At 39.6% G+C, this 14,480-nt stretch overlaps 1 protein-coding gene across 3 annotated transcripts in view; it reads right to left on the minus strand.

The window, feature by feature from the left end:
- PAK1 (p21 (RAC1) activated kinase 1) overlaps window positions 1-14,480 on the minus strand; it is a 143,802-nt gene that overhangs the window by 79,355 nt on the left and 49,967 nt on the right. The window contains exon 1 of one of the 3 annotated variants that reach the window (XM_072794756.1): window positions 3,430-3,616. The exons of the other annotated variants lie outside the window; for them this stretch is intronic. The gene's annotated coding sequence lies outside the window, so the exon portion shown is untranslated. Of the gene's footprint in view, window positions 1-3,429; window positions 3,617-14,480 lie in introns of those variants that run through there. 3 annotated transcript variants of the gene reach the window in all.

Here is a 14,480-nt window from a genome sequence, read left to right on the forward strand (position 1 = left end):
CCCTTAATAGCCTAGGAATCAAGGAAGACTTTCCTAACAATATAACTTCAGTGTTTATTTTTGCAGAAATAGTTATTAAGTGCCTACTAGATAAATTTTTCTTTTTTATACAATTATTTTTAAGCTTTATAATAACTCTTCAAAGTAGGTGTAAATATATTCCATCTTATACATGAAGCTGAGAAAGATTAAAAACCAAGCAGCTAGTAGGTGGTGGAACCAAAATTTGAACTGTCGTCAGGATGCTTTTAAATCCTTCCCACTTCCTCCTTTTCATCTGCTTTTTTTTGTTATATCACAAGACATCACCAAAAATAATCTTTTATACTTGTTTGACCTAAAAGAAATCATCACTATACCTCTTGAACTCAGCTTTTTGCATATGGTTCAATTACCAGTCCCTAAATCATCCTCATCTCTCTCCTTATCCTTTGTTATTAAGGATTGAGGCTCAGTTTTAAACTAGTCCATGAGGAACCCTAGGCATTTCTTTCATGCTACAGCATATGAGCATTTTTCATGGTTGAAAATACATTCAGGAACAACCACAGTAACATCTGTAGAGCACTTCACAGTTTACAAATTAGTTTCACACATTCATTATTTCATTTGATCTTCACCAACACTGTGAGGTATTAAATTCCTATTTTACAGAGGCCAATGGAAGTGAAATGCCTAGCCTAGCTCCATCTGGACACTACAGCCCACCAGAAGTTGAATTTAGGAAAATAGAGGGGTGTGGAAAGGAAGAAGAGAATAAATGCCTGATAGAGGAAGCTCACCCAAATGGCCTAGGGCCAGGAGAAATTAAAAGGAACCACATCAGTTTCCCTTCCAAGGTAATGAGTGTTTGGTCATAACACAGTTGACCTCCCACATGGAATTGCTCTTTTTTTCATCTCAGTAGTACCCTGAATCCAGCCCCACAAGTAGACAGTAGACAGAAAAGAGAATAGAAAATTCTCTGTATGCTAGATGAATACATAGGGTGAGAGGGGAACATGGCATAAGACAACAGATACCACCTTTAGACAAGACTTGAATTTAGTCCCAGCTCTGCCACTGACTTGCTGATTAAAGTTTCCTCCTCCTGTGTTATAACAGCCCCTTGAGCTTCTATTACATATACATAACACAGGAGGTTACAGATGCCCATATTCCTTAACATACAATGGTAGCAACTGAGTCCAATTTCCATCTTGGTATCCCCAGCACCTGGCACCATACTAACACAGCATAGATGATCCAGAGAATGTGTGCTGATGGATGTCATTTCAAAGCTTTTTGTATATATGTGCATTCCACATTACAGTCTAGACAGTGAATATCCAGAAAAATAGCAACCTTGTCTTATCTCTGCTTTTCCTTTCAGTCTCCTACTTTGAGGACACTGCTCAAGAAACGTTTGTTGAGCAGAAACAAATCAGTCCAAAAAGCCAGCCTTTGGAGAGAAAGAAATTAATCTATATGGTCCTCTTTCCCAGACTGTAGTCTTCCCACCATACCTACCTCTACTCCCAAACAACCCCTATCTTGCCCAGTCCACCCTCTTCCTCAAAAGATCACTTATTCTTCTCCCCAAGGACTCCACCTTCTTTCCCTCTACTCCATCCCTACTATCCCCTCTTCTTGCCTAGGCTCACAAGTCACCTCTTTTCCTCCAGGTCAGCAATGCTTCAAAGCTGCCACAGAGTTTTTGTTCCCAGTCACTGGTCTCATAAAAGACAGTCTTGGCCTCTGCTCAGCCCTATTGGACACCTTGCTCTTCTCCCACTCTAGTCTTCAAGCTCTCCACTTATCATCTTGCTTACTCTCTACTGCCCGCTTCCCCTCTGGGAAGGAAGCGAGTGTCGAAGATTGCTTATTGGCAGCCCCAAAGCAAGACATAGAAGTAGAATTGCACTTTGGGAAGACAGAATTTGTAAATGAAAGCTGAACGTAAGGGAGTTAGGTAGGAAACAGTGTCTGGACCTCATAAACACCACAATAAAGGTCCCTACAAGCCTATTAATAATGAGAAATCTTAACCAACAATTTTATTTCCTGCATTTCTTTTTAAAGATTTCATTTTTAAGTAATCTCTACATCTAACATGGGGCTAAAACTTACAACCCCAAGATGACAAGTCCCATGCTCTACTGACTAAGCCAGCCAGACGCCCCTTAACCAACAATTCTAAAAGGAAAAGAGAAAAAAACCTAACCAAGAGAAGGACCCAAGAGTGGGAAAGAAAAACTAGCTATGGAGGGGAAAGGATAAGAAAGGGAAATATGAGGAGAGCAGGAAGAAAGAAGAAAGTGGAGGGTGGGAGAAAAGATGGATAAGGGAGAAGGAAAAATTATCAGGAGTAGGAAGCAGAAAGAAAAATGGGGAGAAGACAAGGAGGCAGAAGAGAATCACAGAAACAGGGGAGGAAGGAGATGGAAATAATCAAGGTAAGTTAGTTTCAGGCCTAACATGTGTTTCTTGGTCCCAGATAATTAAGAAGGAAAGAATCATAGTGAGTAAGACATTACACAGCCCCCAAGGTCTGTCATTAACTAGGCTGAATAAGATGGGGGCTCTAGAAAAGATAGCCTAGTTTAAAGCAGCTTTACACCCAAGTATCAAATCACTGGCCAGTTCAGAGAAAAACCATTAACATGCCTTGACCTGTTTCTTTCCAACCCCACCTTACAATACCCAACATATCTACACCCAACACTAAAATAATCATCATTTTCAACCTCTGCCTTGTCCACTAAGTCTTTGAGTCCTCAGCACACCACCCAAATGCCATCCAAAAGGCTGGGTGGAGGACAGGATACAAAGGTCTGCTTCTCAAATACCCCTATTTGAGGACATCTCTGCAGCCCATTTCAAGTTTTAACCAGTTCATCTTTCCAAAAGTCAGTCTGACAGTCTGGGGAAGCCAAAATTACAAACATAAGGTCAAGTCCTCATTGCATAGATAAGGAAACTGAGGCCCACAGAGGCTGCCTGAACAGGACCAGCTACCTCAGGTCTCCTATCTCCTGGTTTACTCCACCTCATAACAGGTCACTTATAATATAATGCCCCTCCCCAGCACCCAAGAGAAAGCCCCCATGGTCCCAGCAGGCCAGCAGCTAAGCAAAGACAGAGGAAAGCATCACCCTAACAACCAAGCAGAAGGGTGTTAGCAAACGAGAATGGCTCCTGAGACACAGTAGTTCCCCCCAAAATCAGCTTCTCCTTCACAACCTTCCCTAGCCAGAGCTCTGAAACCAAGTGCTGGCCTAGCCCTAGGCCAGCTCATCTGAAGGTTCAGCTCTCAGCCACTTCTCTCATTTAGGGTCTCTTAAGGAAAGAGACCACCCGACTGCGCACCACTCCCCGGAAGCCAGCGGAGACCCCTCCCCCTCCTCAGCAGCTCCCAGCTGGGCGCGCCCCAGGGTGGGCCAGCATTACCTGGTGGGGGGAGCTGGCCCCGGCATCTCTGGCGCCTGTTTTTGTCGCAGAGCCGCACCTCTCCCGCCCAGCCAGCCGCACAACGCCGTGGCTCCACCCGCGCCGCTCTACTCGGCTGGGGCCGGGCTCCCAGCAGCTCAGCCGCCCCAGCACCCGCTCCCGGTGCAGCACGCTCCCGCCCTCGCAGGGCGCAGCGGAGGCGCAGCTTCGGGGTTGGCGAAGCAGAAGGGGCGGGGGAAGAAGGGAGGGAAGGAGGCGGGAGGAAACCGCGCTTCTCCTTTCCCCGAAGCTCAGAGGGCGGGGAGACTACTACCTTCCCACCCTCTCAGCTGTTCTCCCCTACCTAGTCTCCAGCAGGAGGCAATTTCTCACACAGACCAGGCTTTCCAGCGCCTGTCAGAGTCCTGGGTGAGCTCCAGAGTCAAGGAAGAGAACCAGACCCCCTCTGTGCCTTCGTTTCCGCAGCTGTGTCTGGACTCCAGAGCAACTCAGGTCAACCCCAGGATTTTATCAGATCAGCCTTCTGGGAAAGAGATGCACCCACCCCTCTACCCCACCAACAAAGGTGTCTAATGCCCTAGGGAAAACTCTAGGTGGGCACTTACAGCTGCTTCCAAGCAAAGAAAGATCATCAGCAGCTACCATTTATTAAGTGCTATTGTGTACCAGATGCTTTACGAAATGTTATGTCTTTCTCACCACAACCTTAAGAAGTAGGCTCTCTACCAAATCACATGTCAAAACTGGGGTCCAGGAAGAACGTAGTTTCATACACTAATTATTTCTTAAGCATATCCTGTGAATCAGGCATTGTAATGAGCCTGAAACTGAACAACATATTGCAGGACATTCACCAACCCTGGCCCAGACCCCCTAAAATCCTATTAGTGCCCCCTCAATAATTTAACAACAAAAACCCACCTTCATACATATCCAAATGCTCCCTAAGAAATAATATTGTCCCACCAACTTCCCCTCTACACCCTACTCTTGAGACATATGGCAGGAGTCACATTATGCAAGGTCTCCTCCAGGTCAGAACTAGGAGTTTGGGTTTTGTTCTAAGTTTTAAAAATTGGAAGGTTTAGGGAGATTTCCAGCAGAATGACAGATCTAATTTGCATCTCTAACAGGATCACTAACTGCTGAATGGAGAATAAAGGGGAGAATGATGGAAACAAGAAAACAAGTTAGTAGATTGTTAAAGAACTCCAGGCAAAAGAAGATGGTAATGATTTAGACTAATATATTATTGGAAAATGAGCCAAAATGAAACAAGTATATTCTAAGGACAAAGCTTGGAAGCAGCAGCACAACTTGGGTGAAAGACAGAATGAATGTAGTGGGTTAAAAAGGGCAATGACTTTCTCAAGACCACACAGCTGGAAAATAGCTAAGTCGTTGCAACTTTGGTCTGACTCCTAAACCTATGCTTTATTTCTCTCTGCCATGTTAGTCACCTTTATATCAACTGCTATACCCTGCCCTGCTGCCTAGCAAAGAGGAGGTAACCTGCATTATGCCTGACCGATGATTTAAGTGTGCTAGAGAGAAATTTTATAGTTTTTATCCATTTTCCCTGCCAGATGTCTACACCTCCATTCAATGTGCCAAAATTATTTAACTGCAGAAATGTGGGGGAAAAATTCATGAGAAGAGAAAGAGCTCTTCTGTTAAGTATCTCTCACTTTTCCCAGACCCTGAGTACCCACACTAGGCCAATTACAAGTTCCAAATTTGGTGGAAGAGACAGGGAATTTCTTGAAGGCATCAATGTTATAGAGAGAACTGGTCAATAACACAGGGTGGGGGTCCTGCTACACTGTGAGATCTCAGCTTCAAAGTAGCTTTAGAATGTTCTTTTGACTCCATACCTTTGTGTCAATTTATACAGAGCGGATAAAAGGCAGAAACAGTCCTCTGCCTCGGACATAGTTTTTCAAAGTAATCATCAATAATCATAGCATCTGATCTTATGCAACTTTCCACCCCCTGCAGCATCCCCCCTCTCTTACAGATGGTTTTCCACATTCTGCTGAACTACATGTAGAGGACAGCCTGGGTGGCTCAGCGGTTTAGTGCCGCCTTTGGCCCAGGGTGTGATCCTGGAGACCCGGGATCGAGTCCCACGTCAGGCTTCCTGCACGGAGCCTGCTTCTCCCTCTACCTGTGTCTCTGCATTTTTCTCTCTCTCTGAGTCTCTCATGAATAAATAAATTTAAAAAGAAAAAGAAAAGAAAAAAATGAAATACATGTAGAAACAAAGAACTCTCTTGGAAATAGCATTATTAAACAATGCTTCCTAACATTCAGCCAGGTGCCTTTCTGTACACTTCCAATTCTGCCTCCTCAAGCACTCAGAAACCATCCTTCAAAACAAATATTAAAGGCTTCAGATATGCATTATCATAATCTATCAAGCCCCTGCACATTTTCTCTTCTCCAGGATAGATACTCCCAGTCCTATTAATCACCTGATCATTTAATAACTATTGAAGCATCTTGTATAAGCCAGCAGGGATAGATACACACCAGTGAACAGAACCAAACCTTCAAGGAGTTTACGGTTTTAGTATGATGGTTTTCAACTCTCCCTTTGCATCAAAATTACCTGGGAAACTAAAACTATATGCTGAAGTCTTAGCACAGATTTTTGACTCAGTTGGTCTGAAATGCGGATAGACAATATATCTTTATGGATGTAACTATAGCTATATAGATACCATCTATAAAGAGGGCTAACATTACCTGACTTCAAGACCTACTTATAAAGCTACAGTGATCAAGGCAGTATGGTACTGGCTAAAGAATAGACAAATAGATCATTGAAACAGAATAGAGAGTCTGAAATAGACCTACATAAATATAGCAACTAATTTTTGATAAGAAAAAAAAATAAATTCAATGAAGAAAGAATAGTCTTTTCAATAAATGGTGCTATGCTAGAACAATTAGACATCAAAAATTAGTCTGGACATAGACTTCATTTTACACAAAAATTAACTCAAGATGTATCATATACATAAATATAAACTGAAAAACTATCAAAATGTATAGAAGATAACATAGGAGATCTAGATGGCCTTAGTTTGGTTGGTTATGACTTATTAGATACAACAGTAAAATCATGATCCATAATAAAAGAAAAAGTTGGTAAATTGAACTTTATTAAAAAGTAGAACTTCTGTAAAAGATACTATTAAGAGAATGAATGACTTGAGAATTTCTCAGTGATTTGAGAAAATATTGGCAAAACACCTATCTGATCAAGAACTTATATTCAAACAAAAGATGTTGATGAGGATCGAGAGAAAGGGGAGCCCTCTTACACTGCTGGTAGAATGCAAAATGGTGCAGCCACTCTGGAAAACAGTACAGAGGCTCCTCAAAAAGTTAAAAATAGAACTACCTGGGATCCCCGGGGTGGCGCAGCGGTTTAGCGCCTCCCTTTGGCCCAGGGCGCGATCCTGGAGACCCGGGATCGAATCCCACATCGGGCTCCCGGTGCATGGAGCCTGCTTCTCCCTCTGCCTATGTCTCTGCCTCTCTCTCTCTCTCTCTCTCTCTGTGACTATCATAAATAAAATAAAAATTAAAAAAAAATTAAAAAAATAGAACTACCCTACTACTCAGCAATTGCTGTACTAGGTATTTACCCAAAGAATACAAAAATACAGATTTGAAGGGATGCATGCACCCTGATGTTTATAGCAGCATTATCAACAATAGCCTAACTACGGAAAGACCCCAAATGTCCATCAACTGATGAATGGATAAAGAAAATGTGGGGTGTGTGCGTAGAGTATATATGATGGATTATTACACAGCCTCCAAAACAATGAAATCTTGTCATTGCAATGATGTGGATGGAGCTAAAGTATATTATACTACACAAAGTAAGTCAGCCAGAGGAAGACAAACACCATATGATTTCATTCATATGTGGAATTTAAGAAACAAAACAGATAAACATATGAGAAAGAAAAAAAAGAAAGAAAGGGAAGAAAAACATAAGAGACTCTTAACTATAGAGAACAATCTGAGGGTTGATAGAGGGAGGTAGGTGGGGGATGGGCTAAATGGGTGATGGGTATTAAGATGGCACTTGTTATGATGAGGGCTGAGTGTTTTTGGAGGTGATGAATCACTAAAATCTACTCCTGAAACCAATATTACACGATGTGTTAACTAACTAGAATTTGAATAAAAATTTGAAGCAAACAAAAAAACCTTATATCCAAAATGTACAAAGGACTCTTAAAACTCAACAGCAAGGAAACAAACAACCTAATAAAAAAATGGACAAAAGATCTGAACAGAAACTTCATCAAAGAAGATATAGAGAATATGAATAATCAATATCATATGTCATTTGAGACAATAATGAAGTACAATTACATACCTATTAGAATGACTAAAATCGAAGTACTGATAACACCAACTGTGGGTGAGTATATGCAGCAACAAGTATTTTCATTCATTGCTGATGGGAATATAAAATGGTACAGACACTTTAGCAATTTCTTATAAAGTTAAATATAGATTTACCATACAATCCAGCAATTGCACTCCTATGTATTTACCCAAGCATGCTGAAAATTTATGTCCACACAAAACCCTATCCACAAATATTTATTGCAACCTTATTCATAATTGCCATAATATATAAGCAACCAAGATATCCTTCAATAAAGAAATGAGTAAACAAACATGCATATAATGGCGTGTTATTCAGAAATAAAAAGAAGTGAACTATCAAACCACAAAAAGACACAGAAATACCCAAAGTGGAAAAGCATCCAGTAAAAAGCTAGTCTGAAAAGTATGATATTCTAGAAAATGCAAAACTACAGGAGCAGCAAAAATACATGTGGATGCCAGGGGTTGCGAAGTAGGGGTGGTGTAAGGATGAAGAGCTGAACACAAGGCATTTTTAAGGCAATGAAACCACTATTTTATATTATACTATAATGATGGATACATAACACTGTGCATTTGTCAAAACCTGGAGAACCATACAACACAAAGAGTGATCCCTAATATAAAATAAGGACTTCAGTTAATAATAATGTGTCAATATTGGTTCATCAGTTGTATCACACTAATGCAAGATGTTGATAATTGACAAAGTGCAAGGGAGAGTCAGAGAGAGAGTATATGGGAACTCTTTGTATTTTCTGGTCAATTTTTCTCTAAGCCTAAAGCTGCTCTAAAAATAAAATTTAGTAAAATAAAATAAAAAATAAAGGTTCAAGCAAAACAAAGGACATACAAAATAAAGTTCATTTTCTTTTTTATTTGATTCATTAGACATAAAATTATTCTGCCAAATTGCTATAAAGCTTTCTAAGCACTCTCAATTTTTATACTTATCTCACTGTAGACTAAGAACAGTTCAGACTCTACTTTGAGTAGTGGTGATGGAGGGCACCTACTAAACATAGTCCTGTTTGCAATAACCCTCTTACTGCCTGGTACCCTATAGGGAACATGATATTCTAAGTGCAGTCTGCCCCCTTCAGAACATAGTTGGACTATCACCTCCTCTAATTCTACATACTTCCAATAATTCAATCTGAAGTTGCATTAGTTTTTAGCCACTGCAAGGTCTTCGGCTGATATTGAGCTTGGGCAGCCAAAACCACCATTTCTGTAAGAATAGCATCATGCTAGGTCTCCTCCAGCCTGTCCATATGTTGCCGTTTCTTTCAGACTTAAAATGTAGAACTTCTCTGTCATCCCCTTTAAATTTCATCTTGTTGGCTTCAACTCATTTTTGCAAGCTCTCTTGCTCACTCTCTCTCTCTCTGCCATCTAACATAGTAGTTTTCCCTTCCAGTCTTTATCACCTGCAAATCCAATAAGTATGTTTTCTCTTCAAACATTTATCAAACACCTACCACATATCTTTGCCCACATTAGACTTCAGGGATTAAAGACAACCTAGAAATACTCTATGTCTCCACTAATCAACACTAACAAAGGAGGCTAGCATATATAAAACTAAAAAATCCCGCACTAGAAAATTGAATAAACAAAATACATTAGGTAAAGTAGAAGAAACAACAAAACATTAGCATACAATATAAGGCAGACCACTAACATGTTCTGCAGCAAAGATCAAATTCAGGCATCTTCTATTCTAGATTTCAGACCAGATGCTGGTTGGTTTATAGAAGGCTGACTAGCTTCTCTCACTCCTAGAGAGCCTCTTTCAATGGTGGATGCTACTACAGAAAGTCTGGCTAAGCTTGGCTCCCTCTGATAAAGCACAAGACTCAGGAAAATGAGGCATATTGGTGAGAAGCCAGCATTCTAATTATTACTAATAATCAAGGAAGATTTATTAGTCAGGGCTGATAATGAATCAAACTTAAAATCAAAGAAGAAACTATTAGCTAAAGATATGAAAAAGCAGAATCAAATGAGGTAGAAGGGACTTCAGAGGAAAAAACATGTTCAAAGAAAGAAATTAAATCTCAGAGGTATCAAATAACTTGCCCAAGTTTACACAACTTAGCATTTACCTTGTTTTAGGTGCAATTATTTCTTGCATTTATATAGTCCTTAAGTTTACAAAGTAATAACTTATAAGTTATCCTTCCAAGTCACAGACACTGACCAATAATGTCTTATCTGTGTACTCAACCTTAGGTCTGAGCAGGCCCTTTTAGATTACTCACCTGGCTTGTATAGGGATAGGAGTTTGCAATCCCTGGTAACACTATATAAAGGCTAATGTTTGGTAATAATTAGCAAATTTTGTTTAGACACTACAGGTTTCAACCTAATGGCTTACATAGAGGAGTATAGTACCCACTGGATTTGAAAAACATTGTTTTTATTTGATTATTTTGCAACTACAAATAATTTTTTTAAAGATTTTATTTATTTATTCATGATAGACATAGAAAGAGAGAGAAGGGGGCAGAGACACAGGCGGAAGGAGAAGCAGGCTCCATGCCGGAAGCCCAACGTGGAACTCGATCCCGGGGCTCCAGGATCATGCCCTGGGCCAAAGGCAGGCACCAAACCGCTGAGCCACCCAGGGATCCCCTGCAACTGCAAATAATTTTAAGAACAATACATATACCGTATGAGAATTACAGTCTTCCCACATTACCACTTAAATGTAAGAGGAAGTCAGTTAACGATGATGACTTCGCTACTTTATAAAGTAGTCATCAAACATACCATTCTTTCATATGGCAGAGCCAGTTGCCTATTAAGGACTATGAAATGAGATGAAGTATAAAATAAATAACAATAATAGCTTACAAAAACACTTCAAGAAAAATAAGCAATGGAGGGATGGAAATGGAAAAGGGGGCAAAACCTATTAGCAGCAGTTACAAAGCAAATAAATGAAAATGTACTTGAAGTTCAAACCTGGCCAAAAAAAAAAAAAAAAGTGCAGGGAAGGGAGACATTAATTGCATCTATAGAGATGGGGAAAGTTTGGTAGAGAGGACAATATTTGGGCTGGGTATTGAAGAAGTAGAATTTTTATACATAGAGGTATTGAGACTGGGGATAGATACAGAATTCGTTTGAGGGAACCACAAAAGCAAAGATTCAAAGGAGGAAAAAGCATGTACTCTGTTTAGAAAAGAGTAAATAGTCTAGTCATTCAAGGAAACAGCAAATAATCTCATCAGTCATTTACTATTTACTGAATATGTTCTACATGCCAGACACAGTGATAGTGTTGAGGGATACAAACCTGAGGAGACCTACTTCTTACTTTCAAGAAATAAAGCATTTAAAAAAGGAGAAGCAGCAGCAGCAGCAACGCATTTCTAAATACAATAGAAACAAAGCTATGTCACTGACAGACTTAACAGGTCAAAAATCTGTTCTTCAGTTGCGCCCTCCCCCGCCCCCGCCCCAGTAAATAGCAATCCAACTCTTTCAGTTGCTTAGCCAAAAGTTTCATTGACCTCTGACTCTTCTTTTTCTATCACCTCTACATCGAATCCAACACAAAGCACAAAGCCACACTGATGACCCAGTTCAATAAGGAAATGATTGCTATTACTTCTGATCATTAGATGCTAGAATGGGTAGCACTGCCACTTCTGGTAGTGCAAGAATTCAACCGCAGTGCAAGAGTCACTAGCATCAATACCACTTCGGTGCCAGAGAGAAACTTGCAGGCTGATGCTACTGCCTCTGTCGCCAAAGGCAGAAAGTTAGCTCCCCATTACTTTCTCTCTCTTATCATTAAGTCTCAAAGCCAAGTATGGTATTGGTGAAAGCTAGGCCTGTTCTCCAAAAGCAGGGCAGTATGAAAAGCAACTACCTAAGATACATTTTTATCTCCTTTAGGGTACAGCATCTACGCCCCCAAGAAGACTCATAAATTGGGGAACACAAAATGCTGTGCAGTACAAACAAATGATACCTATTCATCTTAGTTATCTGTTGCTTATACTTTTTCTTCCCATATATAAATTGTTTTTTAAAAATACACCCTATCATCACCAATCATGAGGGAAATGCAAATCTAAATCACAGTGAGATATCACCTCACAGCTGTTAGAATGGCTATTATCAGAAAGACAAAAAATAACAAGTGTTGCTAGGAATGTGGAGAAAAGGGACCCCTTGTGCACTGCTAGTGGGTATGTAAATTGGTATAGCCACTACGGAAAAGAGTATGAATAGTCTTCAAATAACTGAAAATAGAACCACTATATGACCCAGCAATTCAACTTCTGGTATTTATCCAAAGAAAGTAAAAACATTAATTTGAAAAGATATATGCACCACCCCTCAATGTTCACTGAAGCATTATTTACAATAGTCAAGATATGGAAACAATCTAAATGTCCACTGATGGATGAATAAAGAAAATGTGATGTATACGTATAACAGAATACTATTCAGCCATAAAAAAGAAGGAAATTTTGCCATTTGCAACAACGTGGATGGACCTCAAGTTTGTTATACTAAGTGAAATGTCAGAGAAAGACAAATATGTGTGATCACACTTGTAAGTGTAATCTAAAAAAAAAAAAAAAGCTCATAGATACATAGAACAGATTGGTGATTGCCAAGTGGGGGACAGGGGTTGGTGAAACTGGCAAAGGAAATCAAAAGGCACAAACTTCCATCTATAAAATAAATGTCCTGGGGATGTAATACACAACATGGTGATTATAGCTAATAATACTGTATTATATATTTGAAAGTTGCTAAGAAAGCAAATCTTAAAGTCTTCATCAGAAGAAAAAAGAAAAATTTTGTGACTATGTCTCATGACAGATGTTAACTAGATTTACACTGGTGAACATTTTACAATGTATATATAAATATGGAATCATTATGTTATACACCTAAAACTAATAAAATGTTCTATGTCAATTATACTCTAATTTTTTTAAATGGTAGAGCAAAAATATAAATTTAAAAAAAAACCTCCAGCCTTATATATTGTCACTAATCCTAACAAATAAAATCTTACCATCTCCCCCAAAAAAGAACACAAAGTCATCAGTTCCAATATCCCAGCTGTCGAATTCTAAGGAATTTATCTCTTATTTGCTGAGTGCTTTGAGTACCAGGTACTACTCTAAGCCTCTGTGCCTTTGTTCTTGCTGCTACCTCTTGCTGGAAGAGCCTTATCTCTCATTATCCCCCTCTGTTTCCTGGCAAACTTTTAATCTTGAAGTGTTATCTCTAATTTGCCATCTCTGCCCAAAGGCTTGAATAGGTCCTCCTCCTTTAGGATCTGAGAGCACCTCTTGAAAATTTACCATAGGTGTCTTATATCTCCAGCCAGAAGGCACTTTGGTTAAAGAATGTTTCATCCATTTCTGTTTCCTCAGTACCCAATTGAAGATTCCCACATAGACAGTTCTTAACAATTATATCTACTGAATCAAAACAAAAATAAAAACATACATATCTTTTGGCCCATCCATTCAACTGCTCTCTGTCCCATTTATATCCCAGGATACATGCTTGTTAAATATAGCTCTTAAATATTTAAAACTGCAGCAACACAAATGGCTTTTTTAAAATTTCATTATCATAAGTAAATTCTTTATAAACCCCAAAGCAGTTTTAAGGTTCATTGTGTTATCAAAGCAGAAGACATTTTAATAGGCATATCCCCATTTTAAGAACTCATAGACACTTTAGACACAGTTGTTTCTGTGGGTTTTTTTTTAACGTGCTCTCAATCTTTCTTGCCACTAAAATCTTTCTTCTCACATTAATTAAGCTTAGATTCCAGCTGTGATGTTCTACTAGGTCAGTAAGTTCCTGTAAGATATGACAGTCATTAACATTTATGCAGTTCATTATAATCAACAAAGCATAGTCATTCCCATTGTCCAATTTAATTCCTACATAAAATCCTGTGAGATTTCTCCTCCCTCACAAGCAAAGCCCCGTCCCAAACCATCTCTCCTAGACCCCTACATTACCAGGACCACCCCCATCTGCCAGCACACACACACATTTGCCAAGGCTCTTCTCACTTATTCAGATTATCTATTCTCCAGAGCAAAGTGTGAGCAGTTTGAGGGAAGGTGCCACACCTAGCACAGTGTACAGCATAGCAAATCCTCAAGAACTACTGAATAACAAACCAAAGTGAGTTAGGCAGAATAGTTAGCATATTTGTTCTAAAATAGAAATTGAAATTATTTTCCCTAATTCTCCCAGTGAAGACTAATCAGGATATTCTTGACTTTCAGTTCAGGACAACTTTTTTTTTTTTTTTTAAGATTTTATTTATTTATTCATGAAAGACAGAGAGAGAGAGAAAGAGAGAGAAAGAAAGAAAGAGAGAGCAGAGACACAGGCAGAGGGAGAAGCAGGCTCCATGCAGGAAACTTGAGGTGGGACTCAATCCCTGGTCTCCAGGATCACACCCTGGGCTGAAGGCAGTGCTAAACCTCTGAGCCACCCAGGCTGCCCAAGTTCAGGACAACTTTTACCACAGTGCCCTCTCCTAGGACTGGTCAGTGTACAAAGGGAGTTCTTAACTAAGACTGAAGTCCTGGTCCTTAGACAAACTACTTCTTCGAGTATCAGTTTGC

The sequence above is a fragment of the Canis lupus genome, chromosome 23, assembly GCF_048164855.1.
Source record: "Canis lupus baileyi chromosome 23, mCanLup2.hap1, whole genome shotgun sequence".
Taxonomy (NCBI): Eukaryota; Metazoa; Chordata; class Mammalia; order Carnivora; family Canidae; genus Canis; species Canis lupus.